This window comes from Canis lupus, chromosome X, assembly GCF_048164855.1.
Source record: "Canis lupus baileyi chromosome X, mCanLup2.hap1, whole genome shotgun sequence".
Taxonomy (NCBI): Eukaryota; Metazoa; Chordata; class Mammalia; order Carnivora; family Canidae; genus Canis; species Canis lupus.
In genome coordinates, this window is record NC_132876.1 from 118,001,925 (window position 1) to 118,019,408 (window position 17,484).

The 17,484-nt window shown below is 44.5% G+C and overlaps 1 protein-coding gene across 6 annotated transcripts in view; it reads left to right on the top strand.

The window, feature by feature from the left end:
• MID1 (midline 1) overlaps positions 1 to 17,484 on the top strand; it is a 352,594-nt gene that overhangs the window by 185,749 nt on the left and 149,361 nt on the right. For 3 of the 6 annotated variants that reach the window (XM_072817544.1, XM_072817548.1, XM_072817550.1), the window contains exon 1: positions 9,452 to 9,734. The exons of the other annotated variants lie outside the window; for them this stretch is intronic. The gene's annotated coding sequence lies outside the window, so the exon portion shown is untranslated. Of the gene's footprint in view, positions 1 to 9,451; positions 9,735 to 17,484 lie in introns of those variants that run through there. 6 annotated transcript variants of the gene reach the window in all.

Below are 17,484 nucleotides of genomic sequence, written 5' to 3' on the forward strand. Positions count from 1 at the left end.
ACCCAGGTGCCCCACGGTGTCCACTTCTTAATTTAAGGTTTAACCAAGTTAGACCTCTTAGAGCAGAGTGTATCAGCTGGTTTTGAATTCCTTTAACTGGGTTAATTTGCCCAGTTGAAGAAAAGTATAGCCAGTTGGTTGGTTTCTAGAGATGACCATAACGAAATTATTTTTTCCCCACACAGATATGGTTTAGGAGAAATATCAGTAGAGCTTTTTGATACAACATAGATAAAGCCACAAATAAGGGTGCGGTTATCTTGTTCATTGTACCATGTTCTTTAAATCACTCACGTTAAAATGATTTTAAATAGTGGCACCATTTATAAAGTAGACAAGCAATGTAGGCCCTTCCTTTTGGAAATTATTAAATCGAAGGAGAAATAAAATGAAGCTTCATTTGAATGCAGCTCCTCAGACATTTAAAAGAGCTCTTTAGTAAATATGGAGAAAGCCAAGGCACTGAGACCCAACATTCGCATTTTTTTCTTGCTGAGACTATGTTTATCTTGCATCTTGTATCAGGGGAATAGTAGAGGGAAGCCTAGCTCAGTATGTGTGAATTTTCATAAGTGGCTCCCAGCAGAGGAAAAACTCAGGGTGAGCTACCTAGTTATAAGGAAATAAGGGCAACTATTCTTTCTTGGCTGTGAAAAGAGAGTAAAAAAACCAGCCCGATCTGTGTCTAGCAAAGGAGAGAGGCATGTAAGCCATGATTCTGGCTCATCGTGAGGTTTTCCTCTGCTGGGAACCACTTATTGAGTAGTGCCAATCAGGGGAAAAAATACAGCCATTTCAGCAGTCTTTCTGTGCATCTGAGAAGTGTCAATCTAAAGGATAAAGCATTGTCTTTCTACAAGCAAGGAACGCAAATCCTGTTCAAAGCTTCTTTTGATTAAAATTTCTATTCACCTTCTGTCCATGTGATTATCAACGAACCAGCCTGATTTGCTTGTTTCTAACATAGAAAAACTGAGATCTGATTCACAAAAGTAAATGTGTTTTTAATCTCTAAGGCTAATTTAAAAATCAGCTTTGAGCATTAAGATATTAAAGGTTTGAGAGACTAACCCTTTTCTTATATAAGAAAAAGAAGAGAGAGGAAAGAATAAGAAGTAAAGTGGTAATAATATAGAGTAACCGGTTATTCCTAGCCATCCTTAAGCCCAATTCTGGGGGAAAAAATGAGTTTAAGTCAAGAATGATGCCAATTAGGAATAAAAAGAAAATGTTTTTTTAATTAGTCTAATGAATTATTAAGACAGCTGGGTTGTAGAATTTTGATTCCCGGAGATCTAAAAGAAGGTTAGTCTAAAACAGCTTAAGGCAGGGCTGTCTGATATATGTATTTCCCACTACACATGGCAAATCAGTCATAAACTCTGAGCAAATTAAATCTGTGGTGGGGAAAAGAGGAAATGCCAATCAGATCATATGTGCGTGACGTGGTGACATTGCACTTGAGGTTCAACATGGGCCATCAGGCATGTAACTTCTCGAATGCTCTATTCTGACTCTTTGGTTAACTATGGGCCAGATAATCATAACATACTGCTAATACAGGAAGTGAGTTTAAGGACAAGAAATTGATTTAATCACCAGCGAGTATCTTTTTGTTTATTTTTAATTCATTTTAATTTTTATCAAAGTAATATATCTTCAAAGTACAAATATACTAAAGACTTGTAATAAAAACAGCCATCCCAGTCCATTCTAGGAGCAATCACTTTCAACTTGTAAATATTTCTTCTGATAGGTACTTCCATATTTCCCGTAATATGCTTTTATTGCTCTTTCTTGGTTTATGAATTTTAGACCATATCTTTCACATCCTGCATAGGATCAGAAAGAAATGACCTCTCTTGCACCACCCTCCTCATCCCACCCCACATCCTCCCAATAAAATTGTGTCAGTTAGGAACTGTGTTCATCTATGAGCCACAAACTCCAAAACACTGGCTCCCACTAATTAGCAGTTTATTTTTTGCACAGAACACAAAGTTCAGGGCTCATTCGGAGACTCAAGATGTCCTCAGGAATCCAGGATCCTTCTGTCTTTCCTGTTTTCCAGCTCTACCACGTGTTCCAGCCTTCTCATGGCGACAGAGCCGCCCCAGTCCCTCAGATATTACATCCGTTCTCCTGGTATGGAAGTTGGGAAGGGCGACAGGCAAACCGTGTGTCTCTTTTAAGAGCTTTTCCAGAAGCCCTTCATGGCAGCTTCTATTGAAATTCCATAGGCCATGCAATTTCATATCCCTACCCACACCTGCAAGGGAGACTGGCAGATGTTCCTCAGCTGGGCACCTTTCTGCCACCAAATACACTGAAGCTCTGTTGGGAAGATATGGGGGGAAGATGGATATTGGATTGACTTCCAGTCATCTCTGCCGCAGGATCTGTATCAGAGATCCCTGCCGATGTAAGGAGTGTCTTAGGACTGTGCTGCTTTAGGTGTGTTCTTTTGCTTTTCCTGGAATTAATAATAGTATCACCTTTTGCTTATATCTCTGTGTACCTGTTCATCCTCGAATGTCATCTATCAATATCATTTCTTGCCCTGGAGACCTCAGACCGGAATTGTCCATCTTCCTGCTACCGCTTAGATGGGGGGTCTTTCTAGGACTGCCACATCTACCATCTTTGCTTCTCTTTATGTTGGTTTCCCTGTTTTCGGAGTCCTGTTGGCTCCTCTTTCTTGGTTTAATTCCCTCCTTTTGCTAAGACATATCTTCGAGTAGATTCCAAAGACAGAGTAGAAGGGATGCAAATATTTTGAGTCTTTCTATGAAAAAAATCCCATTCCATCCTGACATTTGATGAATACTATGACTTGATACAGAATCACCAGTTAGAAATCCAATTCATCTCTGGGAAACAAACTAGGAGGGGTGGAAGGGGAGGTGGGCGGGGGGTGGGGGTGACTGAGTGATGGGCACTGAGGGGGCACCTAATGGGATGAGCACTGGGTGTTATTCTATATGTTGGCAAATTGAACACCAATAAAAAATAAATTTATATAAAAATAAATAAATCTCAACCCAGTACTTAAAAAAAAAGAAATTCAATTTATCTCAAAATTACATAGCTCTTACCTTTCCAGTGTTGCAGTTGAGAAGCACATAATAAATCTATTAGCAAAATTTCATCATTTAGAGAGAAGAGAGCCTTCTACTGATGGCTGTTTTGAAATTGTCATTATTATTAGTTGCAGCAATTCAGTAAACATTTACTGACTAATTGACCATATCCTGTGTGCTTGTTGTTATTAGGGATATACAACAGTCCATTGGCTAGGCTATAGTACCAGTTATTCACTCAAACTCTAATCTAGGGGTTGCTGTGAGGACATTAGTAGATATGGTTAGCAGCTATAATCAGTTGACTTTACGCAAATTAGACTCTTTGAGAATGTGGGTAGGCTGCATCCAATCAGTTGAAGGCCTTAAAAGCAAAACTGAGGTTTCCCTGAGGAAGAAAAAAAATTTTTTTAAGATTTTATTTATTTATTAGTGAGAGACAGAGAGAGAGAGGGTTGGGGGGCAGAGACACAGGCAGAGGGAGAAGCAGGCTCCATGCAGGGAGCCCGAAGTGGGCCTGGATCCCGGGTCTCCAGGATCAGGCCCTTGGCTGAAGGCAGTGCTAAACCGCCGAGCCACCCGGGCTGCCCAGAAGAAGAAATTTTGCCTCAGAACTGTAGGATCAGCTCCTGTCAGCCTGCCCTATGGATGTCAGACTTACCACTCCTCACAATCACAGAAGCCAAGTCCTTGAAATAAATTTCAAGATATATGTTCTATATCCTACTGGTTCTATTTCTCTGGAGGACCCTGACTGATACAGGCCTCACTGACCTCAGAGCCTAGGAAAGGGGTTAATAAGACAAGTACAAAATAAATTATTATAATAGCTTTCTTCTTGCAAATTTAAGCACAAAATTGTAGCAAAAAAAGTAGATGACTTAGAAATTGAAGAATTACTTCGGGGAAGTAGGATATCAGCGTGTTGACATGAAGCAGAAGGTTTAATTGGGAGTGTAGAGAATATCTGACAGCAGGAGGAGTATATAAAAACCATCGCCAAGCTCATCCATAAACCTTTACCACCTTACTAAGAGGAAGGTAATGAAGGATCAGCCATATTTAATCCATGAACAAAAACTAGGAAACGTCAAAATATTTCACCTTTAAAAGCAGAAATTATTAAATAGTTATGATTAAAATTTTAAATAGCAAGATTTGTTTTAATTGCTTAATTTTCAAGTGAGGAAACATCAAGTTCAGTGTATTGAAAACCCTGACCGGTGACCAGTTAGTCAGCTCTGGGCTGTCTGCGAGTCTGCCCTTAGGGTACGTTCTCCAAAACCATTTCTCACAGGATGCCTCTTCCTTCTGTGTTTGTATTCACAGATTTCTTTCCTTCTTTCCAGAGTCTGTCATCCAAAACATTCGCACAAGCAACAGTTACAACAACCTTTCCCACTCATCCATCAGGTTGCTACCACAAAGTACTACAGACTAGGGGGCTTGTAGACAACAGACATTTATTTCTCACATTCTGGAGGCTGGAAGTCCCAGATTAAGGGGTGGGCACATTGGGTAGAAGGTAAGAGCCTGCTTCCTGCTTCAGCCAGCTGTCTTCTTGCTGTCCTCATGAGGTGAAGGGGTGAGATAGCTCTCTGGGATTTCTTTTACAAAGAACCAGTCTCATTCATGAAGCTCCACCTTCGCCTCCCAAAGATAGCACCTCACCTCCTACTCCATCACAGTAGGGGTTGGGATTTCAACAGAGGCATTTTGGGAAGGACACAAACATTCAGTCCATAATTTGCCCAACTCTCCCCTGAAAAATGTGGGCCTTCAGGTGTCAGTTGGTTTACTTGAAGTCCATCAGCCAGCTCACCAGCCACAATGACACCAAAAATGGACTCCAAATGGCATCTATGTCCTGTGCTTCTGTTAAGCCACAATGCTTCCATCAGCCAACTCCAGGAAACAGGCGTAATGAGTACCTACACCCAACGAGGAGAAACTTGTTGCTGTTCTGTGACATCCTGTAAGAATTCTAGATGGGCTTTTCTTTTTCTAACCAGGGCCTTGTGTTGTTGTTGTCTTAAACTACCTTGACCAATTACTTCAAGTACAGCATTCCTCAGATTTTCCTCTGCTGCCATAGGTATAAAGCAACTGGGTTTCTGGAACCTCTGAAGGAGACGAAATACACTCTCTTCATAGACCCAGAAGACTGCGCTCTGATCGAGCACACTTTCCAGGTGGCTGACTAGGCAATTTCACCTTGGTTTTCACTGACTTTTAATGGTGCATCCTGATGGGTATTTCTTTTTTTTTTTTTTTAAACATTTTTTTTTATTTATTTATGATAGGCACACAGTGAGAGAGAGAGAGGCAGAGACACAGGCAGAGGGAGAAGCAGGCTCCATGCACCGGGAGCCCGACGTGGGATTCGATCCCGGGTCTCCAGGATTGCGCCCTGGGCCAAAGGCAAGCGCCAAACCGCTGCGCCACCCAGGGATCCCCTGATGGGTATTTCAATAAACTGTACAAAGTTACTGCTGGTCAACCATTATTTACTTATACAAATGCTGATCCCATGTGCTTTGACCCTGATAGAACACAGAAAGACGGGGCATGCATCCTGCTAGTTCTCCTGTGAGGTGCCAGGCGAATGCCCGCCCATGTCCAGTAGGGTCTTCCCAGGGCCAACTGCCTAGGCGCCTATGTGACATTGACTGTGCGGGTCTGTTTATAACCGAATCTGCACATAACTACACAGGACTGTTGTCTAGGCTACTTTTTAAGGAATATCCGTCAACACTGCAACATCCCTTCAGCTGTCATTTGCAAACACTCTTTATCACACACTGCAGGAGAGGACATCTTCTCCTTTGGTCAAGCATGTTTCTTTACCTGTTTCACTTTACTTGCTCACACTGGTCCCAATAAGTGGATCGAATGCTCACTTAATGGACAACCCTCAAGGGGCCATTTATTTCATTTAGAAGTTTTAAAAATTATGCCAAAAAAAGAAGTTTTAAAAGTTATATTTGTTTATTTATAAATGAAAAAGAGTTCATTTTTTACACCACCCACTTTCTTTAGGCGTTTCTGGAACACTTCTGGAGACAGCATATTTTACTTAACAAAAAGCAGAGTAATCCTAATCCCAAACAAGTGATTCCTGGTACAGCAATTTATAACAATAAGATCTTGGGTTATTTCCATTGTCTCAGTGATCTTGTCTGTCCACCTTAGCCCAACAATGGTGATGTCTACTTTTTTGATATTTTGGTGGAGAGAAAATGGTGCGTGTTTGCAAAGAACCTGGCAACATGCTTGCTCACACTAGGCAACATGCTTGCTCACACTAGGCACTCGTAAGTGCTGTTTGTTAAAGACACCACCAGTAGCATTCCTGTCTTTGTGCATAACGAGAAGAGAGTAGAGATGACCATCATCAATTACTGTCTCTCTTACCAGTGGAAATGCCCTTCCATATACCTCTCAGAGGTTATTGTATATATTCCTCCTGGAGATCTTTGTAATCAATAGCTGATAGGATGTGCAAGTTTGTGGATGCAAAAGCGTGTGATGCCTTCATATAAAAACATAAAAAATATGGTGTCTCACAAATACATCCATGAAGCCGAGGCTCTGTTTAGAACAGGCTTCTAGTCTTTCACTCTGGTCTGTTTATGGTGCTCAGATGTGGGAGTTTTAGGATGGAAGATGGCATTATGCTTATTGTTTTCATAAGTACAGAATAGATATAACATTATGGTAAAAAGGTAACCGTAAGAGTTTCAGTTTCTGTGGATGAGGCAGTGGCAGCAATCAGATTGGTGTCCGTGTCTCGGAGAAGCTGCACATTGCATTGCGTTTTCTCTCTACGCACATTGGTTGACCACCTGCTACACAGCAGGTACAGTGCAAGTGGCTGGGGTTACAAGATGAATAGGACGCCATCCTTACCCTTGAGAGCGTTACAGTTTAACAGGAGAGAGACTCGAGAGTATATGATGACAGTACCGCAATGGAAGTGACAGCAGAGGTGTATTACGAGTTGCTCAAGCTGGTGCTTATCATCTCCTGATTTGGCACCACTCTTTCCAACTTGGTGTTCGGTGTCCTCATGGTGGGAAAGGAGGGAGTGTTTACACTATGGAAATTGGCAAAGGCTACTACAAATCCTCAGAGGTTTTTTTTGTTTTTTTGAAAGCTGGTTGTTAAACATTTACCAGCACACCACCTGGGTGTCTGTGAACTGCTTTATGAGCATAGAGGAGGGAAGGGATTAATCTGTCCTGGGGCATTGGGGAAAGCACAGAAGAGGGGGTGACATTTGACTTTGTAGGGTGGTAGGGGAGTAGGCTAAAGGAGATGAAAGATGGTTGGAACTGTGAAAGGGCACAGTGATGGTGAGAGCAAATCCCAGCTCACATTTACCTTTGGGATGATGACTGCAGAAGGCAAATGCAGTTGTCACAGAAGCTTCTGTTGAAGGTGAAAAATTAGATGTGCCTTGGGATTTAACTGGGGTGATACAGAAAGCCAGCGGCTCTGGGTAGCTCCCTATGTCCTGGGGCTGAGGGCATACCTGGGATGGTATGTCTCAAAGTGAATCAGAGTCCTGTGATGGTGGGACCAAAATGTGGATTCCCAGCCTCCTCCTCAAACCTACAAATCAGATTCCCCTGGAACAGGAGCAGACCTTTGGGATTTGCATTTTTAACAATCTCCCCAGAAGTTTCCTCACACACTCTAGGTTGAGAACCAATATTCCAGAGCCAGTACATCCATGGTTCTCAATTTGGTGTGATTTCACCACCGCCCCCCCCCCCCGGAGGACATTTGGTAAATGGTTACTATTGTGTGTCATGGCTGTGAGAATGCCACAGGCATCTAGTGGGCCTAGACCGAGGTGCTGTTCAACACCCAACAATGTACAGCACAGCACCCACCGTGGAGAATGATCCAACCCCAAATGTCAGTAGTGCTGAGGTTGGTCTAGGTCATAAAGAAGGGCTTCAAAATAAGCACAAATCAGCTTATGTCACTAGGTGGGGCCTTAGCTTACAAAGGTGGGGGGCTGGGGTGGGTTTAGGGACCTCCGAGTCCAGATATTGGGCGGCTGCGTTTTCACAGAACTGGGCAGAGTTCATACCTACTAAGCCCGTGTAGATGACGCTCTTGAAATTGCCCATTCATGGTCTGCTAACTTGTTATTTTTAAAAAGATTTTATTTATTCATGAAAGACACACACCCACAGAGGCAGAGACACAGGCAGAGGGAGAAGCAGGCTCCATGCAGGGAGCCTGACGTGGGACTCGATCCAGGGACTCCAGGATCAGGCCCTGGGCTGAAGGCGGCGCTAAACTGCTGAGCCACCTGGGCTGCCCTAACTTGGTATTTTTGCCTCTGATACAGGGATTTAAAAATATTCACTGAATTACTCTCACAAAATTTTAGTCACTTCTTTGGGGAGGGGGAGGAATGTATATATACTACTGGCGCTACACAAAGTAGTCTTTGCTCGACTTGCACTTTTTTGAAATTCAAAGGTAGATTTGCATTGAAATCACACTGGTTAAGAGTTGAATTAAGTTACTGTTTATGTAGAGTCAAGAAAGCGAACTTTGGGACTTCTTTTTAAGTCCGGGTTTAAGTTCTACTGAGAGGATGGCCAGCTAGGTCCCGGTTGGTTAATAAGCTCAGCAGATCAGCTCTGTTGGTAAGGCAGCCGCAGTGAGCAGTAGGTACACTTACCTTAGACATTTTCTTCTTAAGGAAACATCAGTGTTTCTTTTTCTAGTAACAGTATTATCTGAAATCATGCCTCGGGCCCTCAACAGATAGATTCTTGGTCCTTTGTTGCATTTCAACAGATTTGTGTGCAAGTTCCCATTTAGATTTGGGTTTGTTTGGTTTTTTTTTTTAGACTGGAAGTACAGTTCATCTATATGGAAATGAGGCAGGTGCCTGTTTGAGTTAAGGTGTTCTGCATAACAATCTGGATTCCTCCCTCCTCCCGACCCCCCCCCCCCATCTTTGCCAAAGTAGCAGTTGGTGCAAAGACACCCTTTTCAAGATATGGGTGGGCCCTGAATGTTGCACTTTTCTGGCCAGAGTAGTTGTGCACCTTCCAAATGCTTTCGTGCTTTTTAAGGAGCTCCTAAAAGCCAAAGGCCTTAGGGCCCGGGCTAGCTGAGTTAGGCTTTGAGCCGATCCAGAGCATGGAGATAAGAATAGAACTCATCCTTTACTTGGGGAGCGTTCGCAGCGTTTCCAGCTGCTTCCAGCCATTTAAATCCCGAAAGCTCTCTAATCCTCGCGGAGGCAGCATTTCTGGCTCCCAGGACCCACCCCTTTCTGCTGATTGGCGGGGCTCCTCTGGGGCCCAAGCCAGCCACCTACGACGTCTCTGAGACCCGATTTGAAATAAGAGCCAGGCGGTCCTCGCTTCCCTGAGCCCGACTTTTCATAGGCTGGGAAGAAAAGCTTGAGAAACTTGACATTGTCTTGGGCAGAGTGCGTGTAGCAACAGATCAAAGAAAAAGGAAGAAAACGTGCTCTTTGCTGCCTGTGGATCTCCCTGAGTTGCTTTTGTCTTGCGGGCTTCTGTTGGGTTTGGTGTTTCCCCTCTGAAGACCGCGGCGTGGGCTTCGAGGCAGCTCGCTCCCTGCCGGATGGGTCATGGAATTCTAAACATGAGGCAGGTAAGCGCCCGGGGGCCGCGAGGGCGGCGCAGCCGGGGACCCCCGCGACGGTGCTGGGGCTCGCCGGGTAGCACATGCCCCTCCGAGTCCGGCCTTTTGCCCTGGAGACGCGGCTGCATTTTCCGAAGGGAACCCGAGAGGCCTATTTTCAGAGCCCCCCCCCCGCACCCCCCAACCCCCTTCTACCCCCTCCCCACTTTGCCTCTAACGGTGATTGGTGATGTCAGCCAGTCATTGTAAGGGGCTTAAAAGCGGTTTGTAGAATATGTAAATCAATTCCAGTTTGCAGTGGCTGGAATGTATTGTGCAGGATCCATCTCGAGCTTTTAGCCTCCATCCTGCGCTTCGGATTAGAAGAAAGATAACCGAATATCCTGAAAAAGAATTACACGGGGCGTCTTATCTCATTTCGGCTTCCCACTCTGAGCACTTAACTGCGTTTGCGGCTGAGAAGGCGGAACCGGCCTCAAATGAGCACAGACAGCCCTTCCAGAAAAATGCAGATTAATTTTTCTGTTCCAGCAGTTTTGAAACTGTGTTGCTTCTGGACGTGAGAAGACAACCCCGAAGCAGTCTGCTGAGCAAGGCTCGGGATTACTTAAAATGAGTCTTTCAAAGGAATTCTAAGCAGGCGGCTCCTTCCGTGGCTTCGGGGCAGAATGATAAAATTCCTTATCAGCCCAGGCAGAGGTTTACCATTAAGGAAGGAAAAGAAAAAAGTGGGTGTACGAAGCCAAGGGTGTAATAGCCAAGGGTGCAATTTCCAACTTCTTCCAACTCACGGGAGACTCTGATGTCAGTATGTACACGGGAAGACCCCTGCTCCTAGAAAGGGAAGACGAGACTGGGAACAGGCTGCCAGGCTGCCCAGGGCAGACAATTACTAGAGGGTGTTAATTGCTTTTGCCAGTTCTCAACAAATCTGGGGAGGAAAAGTTAGCATCTGCCTCACCACCAGAAAAGCTCTGCCTTTTTTTTTTTTTTTTTTTCTAAATGGGTTCGGCACCCCCCGCCCCAGCACTTTGGGATAAGTGATTTGCATAGGAAGCCAACTTTCCCTTTTGGGGCGGGGGTGGGGGGTGGTTTAGAACTTTCTGTTTCCTGCCGCCCCGGGCGGTGGTGCGGAGCCCCTGCTGAACGCCGGGCGCGAAGACCCTCCGCCGCTTGTGCCCCAAGCAGGCGTGGTAGGCAAGTTCCCGTGAGTGCAGAGAAGCACATTTACACGAGCAAGTACCGTGTGTGTTTTCAATGAATTGCCCTTGCCTCTCTGGACACTGTGGGGCCAAGGCTCACTTGCTTTCAGTTGTGCAAACCCACAACTGACCCCGTTCTTTTTATGCGGGGTGGGATGGGGGAAAGGAGCAAGAGGCCCAAATGGAAAGGATCTAAAAGGCAAAAGAGGAGCGCAAAACATTTTTGACAAAGGTCCTTAGCTGGAACAAAGGAGTCATTTGATCCTGTGCAGGGCCACCTGTCCTCTCCTTGGTGATGTCTGAGCTCAATTTTCAGAATCCCTGTTCCCACACAATCCCTGTGGAACGGCGGCACTCCCCGTGCCTGATGCCAGAGGCATGCTGTCCGGCTTGGCATGACTTCCCCCATGCCTAGCTCGCTGTGGCATTCGCGTGAATTGGAATTCAGCCCGGTATTGAAGTTTTAAGGGTACGCATGTAATAACTCCTTTGTTACTTAGTGAATGAACGACTTTTTAATCCTCTGACTCTGTGTCTAATAATTTTCTGGCCTGTTCGGAGGGTGCAGTGGGGGTGGGATGTCTCAGGGTGGGGGGGGGAGTGGGCGGAAGGGGGGCGGAGGGGGAGACTCATTGCTCACCCAAAGAATCAGGGCAGTCCAGCGTTTCAGGAATCTAGCACGTTGTTCCACAGCAGCCAGAACAACAATGTAGAGGGGATGGTGGAGTTATTGGTGTGGATTAATCCTAACTTTATTTGAGTTTCTCTTGGGGCAAACTGCTGCATCCAGGCTGGGTGAATCGCACCTACCAGCCAATTTGCCATCCCAGCCCGGCGGCCCCAGCCGGATTTGCAGCGTTAACTATCAAGCAGGTCCGTGTGTCATCAGCTCAGCAATGAAATCCAATCTCTTCTTTGCTGAGGAGTGATCCGTCCCGAGGGCTGCACAACCCTGAGCAATGGTGCGGCAGCCAAGAGACCCCTGCCACGTACCAGGCATAGCAGGTAGCCAGGAGCTGCCAGCAGAGTTAGAAAGCTGCCTGCCTGGAGATGAGATTCAGAGGGATTTTGCTTTCTGCCAGGGTGGCAGGGAAAAAAACTCCACATAGAAGGGTAATATTATTTAAGAGTTCCTAAGGTCACGCTGATTTAGGACAAAAGCAAAGTGTAAACCTGGTTTGCCTTTATCAGGAAGTAATTTCAACGTGTGTGCCAATCTTTCTCTGCACTCTGATCATAAATGGGAAACTTTCCTGAAACTTCCTTGAGAAGGAATTTGCTGTGTTCCCAGGCAAAAGGAAAGGCATGGCCACCTGTTGTAGAGGCCCAGCCAAAAACAACAGGTTTGCCTGTGGCATTCCCGCAACTGCAAATATCCTCCCCAAATAGCGCACCACTCATTGTCCCTGCACATGAGAAGAACAAATAATTCTTTCTCGGGCTGGAAAAAAAAATCAGCTTCTCCAGACAACTGCCTACCAGACCTATTTTGTGTTTTTAATATCCTGATGACTTTCCAAAATGCTCTAGGAGGAGAAGGTGCCCACTCTGATCTCTGATAGACTAAAACAAATCATCGCCTTACAGGGTGCCTTCCAGTGTGAAGGGAAAAAATTAGGTAGTTAGCCAATGCTTCAAGCAGCTGCTCAATTCTTGCAGAGCTAGTGTGGTGCTATTACAAGGAAGCTGTGACTCGCCTGTTTTGCATTCTTCAGATTGGAATTAAAATGCCCAAGGACATCTGGTTTAATAATGAATGTCTTTGTATTAATCTTTCCTTTGAGGATTAGGAAGTCCTTTACGAACATGATCTATTTATTCTCTGTCACATCCCCAGGAGAGAACGAGGTGGCAGTTTGATCCTCATTGAACAAATGGTGAGGTGAAGGCAGAGAAGGGGGAAGCATAAAAGACACACAGCAAATTAGGTGCGCTTCTGTCCTTGAATCCTACCCACTCCGAAAGACAGGCTACCTGTGCGCCCGAGGCTCGGAATCAGAAGTGACAGGGCTTACAACAGGACCCTCCTACAGCGTCCTTTTTCTTACCGGTCTGTAACCAGCACGTAGCGTCCCAAGTATGTTTTATGGTTCCCTTCATTTGAAAGTCAAGCCTATAAAAGTTTAAAAGGCATTTCTGTTCTCATTTGTCCCAACATCGAGATAGAAAGATATGGTAACTAACCGGAATTTCAAATATGTATCTGAGAAATGTTCCCTTTCAACAGCTGTTTCAAGTTTTTGCACGTGGTTTGGAGGTTGGTTTGGAGGTCCAGGGTCTTCGACACGCGTTGAAATGTTCATGCCTTCCCTGCTCTCTCTCCCTTGCAGGGAATTTATTAACCATAGGACTTGCTGTCAATTAAAGCTTCTTATTGGTCGTTTTGAAATATTCAAGTTGGCTTTTCCTTGCCATTCGTTAGGACATGGGTTCTTAGTTTGCTTGGCTATGGCCCGCATAGGCTGTGGGCAAATCCTTTAATTGGTAGGTGCATGTTATCCGCAGACATTCCAGCAAGTTTTAAGGCTAAGTGTGTATGTGGATGTCTCCTGGCTTTGATCCCTTGTGTGGTAAATAGACATCCAAGGTAGCTATGGCAACCTGGCCTGCGCGGTGTTTTGTGAAGGGGGGGCGGGATTGGTCACCCGACAAAGAGTAATTTAATTTGTTCGATGAGGAAAAGGTGAGGCCGATCAGGACATTTTTAACCCGCACGATCTGAGGATCCCAGTTCATCCAAATCATGTGGATTTTTTTCTCGGTGGGCAAAAAGAATGAGTGGTTAGCCACGACCCAAGTATTCTGCAGATGAAATTTAAATGCTTTCCAGTCAAACGGTTGCTACTTCCAAAAAGCAACTTATGAAACGAAAGGGAAAGCCAACATATTACATCAATATCTCTGTTGTACTTGGTGTGAGCTTTTGCATTTTGAGAATTTGGTGGGATTCTCGAAAGAAAGGCCGCAGTCCGGTTGGGCGGTGTGCATTTCAGTTATCCACCTGCAGAGGTCAGGCTTGAAGTGTCTATGACGGAAGGCCGGTGGACGCGCCGCTGGGAGCCAGATCAGAGTCCAGGAGAATTGCCCTGCTTATTTGGAACAATTAGTTAGCGATTCTTTAATCTTGTGACCAAAGCCACGATGAAAATGAGTTCATTCAAGGAAGAGAATATCAAATACTCTGTGATTAAAGAAAGGGCTACAAAGCCAGGTCAAACAGGAATCTAATCTCCCATTTAGATATGGGATGGTTTTATCAACATGATTCTTTCTGGCTCATTATCAACTCCTTTTATTTCACATGAAACTCATCTCGGGGGTTTTGTTCTAGAAGGTTGCTTGCCTAGTTTTACGACCTGGCACGTCCTAGAAATTTATTTCAATGAAAGGACAAAATATTAGGGACCCCTCTGGATCCACAAGATCCCCGCCCCCCTTCCCCCCACCCCCCACCCCGGAGGAAAATATCCCTCAGACACAGATTAGGATGGTTAATGGCCTCCAGAAAGTCTGGTCGTGTTAAAGAGGTCAGAAAATTGCGGCACTGGAAAAAAAATGTTTAGAGAAGACTTTCCTAAAACAAAACAAAACAAGCAAACATAAAACTAAGAACTTATCTGCTCTGTGCTATGAAAGAAGTTTTGGCTTAAAATGGCATAAACAATGGAAGATGTACTGATCATTTGTAGTGCAAGTGGATTTAAAGGTTTTATATACAGTCCACTGTTTATGATGAGTATAATCCAGAGGCTCTCCTTCTGTTCTTACATTATTCAAGGACATTTACTGAGTACTTACAGAATTAATATATTCAGTAGTCCATTCATTTAAGCTACTTTAAATGATTATTATATGCCTTTCTGGGCTACAAACATGATTTTAATATGATCCCTGCCCTCAAAGGACTTTTGATCTGATATATAGTTTATTGTACCAGTAGCATAATGTAAGTTATTTGTGGGCAGAATGCCTGCTTCTTAATAACTATACTTGTATGGATAAGGATCTACTTGATAAATTGATGGTAGCCCAAGATTTCTTGAACTTTGGAGACTTGATAAGTGATTTGGATTTGTGAAGGTTAGTTAATTTTTAGCTACATATCCATCTGTAGAAAGTTACGAATTCCTAGTTAAAATACATTTATCATCATCATTTTTTTTAAGATTTTATTTATTTATTCATGAGAGACACAGAGAGGGAGAGAGGCCGAGACACAGGCAGAGGGAGAAGCAGGCTCCATGCAAGGAGCCCGATATGGGACTCGATCCTGGGACTCCAAGATAACGTTCTAGGCCGAAGGCAGGCACCAAACTGCTGAGCCACCCAGGGATCCCCGTTTATCATAATTATTAAGTAGCAATTTAACCAATTTTTATCAATAGAGGAAAATAACTCCAAGGCAGTCCCCAATCTAGGAAGACCTTATGCCCTAAGAGTTTGTCGTTTGAAACCCTGGATGTTTTCCAATGAGAAATGATTCCATTTCCAGAACTCACTATCTTAAAAAATAACCAATCGGATTGACGTCAGATTCAGTTCTGAGTTTCGAGGACATGCCTCCATGTTACACAGGCTGGAACCCAGAAGGAGAAAGAGTTACCGTTACTTTGGCAATTCTTGAAGTGGGAAAAGTTTACCCTAGTGTTTACACCTTTCCTTCTCCATCCTTCTGATACCTTCTGGGTCCCATTGGGACCCCCTATCCTAATACACAGAGACTTGAGTTTCTTTAATGGCCCAACCAAGCCCCTGCCCTGCCCCACCTCCAAACCACACTCCTACTTCCTTCCTCTAGACAATGGCCTCCACCAGGTGTTGGGGAAGAAGCAATATGGATGAGCTAAAGCTCATGACTCAGGCTTTCAAACCTCAGGATGGATCTTGGAGAAAAAGCAGTAGAGCCTGGAGCTGTAAAAATCACGATTGCCCTTTGCGGGACAACGTCAGTGGGCAGGGTCATGCCTTTGGCAGATGGGACTTGCAGATGTGTCCACCCGTGAGTCCCACCTCTACACTTATTCTTTTCTCAGCATCTTGCTTCAACTTATGGACCCACTGAGGTCTCTGGTGAGTGACGGCCAGGGAAGCACAGGGAGCCAAGTGAAGGGACAGTGAAACGGAGCACGTGGGAGTTTGGCTTGCTTGTAAGGATGCTCTTTGTAGACTGAGCACTGTCTATTGGATTAGAATAAATGGAAAGAAAAAGAGCTGGAGCTTCCTCTTATCAACACAAGTATTTTTTTAAGATTTTATTTATTTATTCATGAGAGACACAGAGAGGCAGAGACACAGGCAGAGGGAGAAAAAGGCTCCCTGTGGGGAGCCAGATGCAGGACTCTGATCCCAGGACCCCGGGGTCATGCCCTGAGCCACCCAGGCACCCTCACACAAGTATTTGAAATGGTGTGGATGTTTCCAGTTAATTATTTGTCTACCAATCTTGGTACTGAGTTATTCAAGAGCAAGGGTTACATCTCAATTACCTTTAATCCCTGGGCCCAAGCACAGTGCCTGGCACACATTAGGGAATCAGTAAATATTTTATGAGCATGTGCTAGATGAATTTTGGCAGGAAAGAGCATATTCCAGAAACCATTTTCAAGAGGAAGAAAGGATGTTAGAAGGGTTGGGGAACGGCAAGGGCCGAATGGTTTGACCTGAGAGAAACATGAAACATGATAGTAGGTTGCAATTGCTTAACCAGGTAACCCATGCGGTTGTGTTCTGGGTGAGGACACAGCCTGGAATGTGGCCGGCAGCTTTGCTTAGACTCTCCATGATGGGGCTACAGAAGCGGTTAAGAAATGGGATGTGTCCTCCCATAGCTCAAAGCCTAAAAGTAAAACCAGAGTCTGCTTCTTGTTCTCATGAAGCCCAACCTGGTGTCTTAGGCCTTTGGGCCATGTGCAGTTGGTTTATTTTGCCAGGGGAGTGGCACGCCCAAGGTCACTCAGCAACTGAGAGAATGTTTCTGAGAGGAGACTGAAGTCTTCTGCTCTATCCTCTGCACATGGCGGCCACATTTTCTCTACGAAATTTAAGACATATGCTGGACAAAGCATTTTCACTGCTTCTGGGTGTGACAGACCATCTGAGAGTTATGGTTAAAATGATGAAATAGAAATTTCTGAGACTTTTAATGGTTTAGGGAGACAACGGGACTAATACATTTTCAAAGGGTTCACGCAGTAGACTATGTTATCTGTCATATGTCAAGCGGTAGAGTGTGGCTTCAGTTGTATGTATTTTGAAGTGGCCTTCACCAAATAATTAAGAAGAAAGGAGCTGTTTGTGGACAAGTGGAATTTGTTGAATGCTCACTTGCCAATAACGAGATGAACGACCAGATAAAGAAACAGATAAATGGAAGACATCACCAAATATTAGAACTCTTTATTTAGGACATGTGAAGAGTACTGGTTAAAAGTTGAGCACTTGTGGGTTGAAGTTGTCACTCAGAAGAATGCTGTCCCCTCCATCAGGGAGCAAAGGTATGAGCAGGTTTACTTCTAGAACCTGAGTCTTATGGACTCCCCATCTTACTGTCTTTTGAC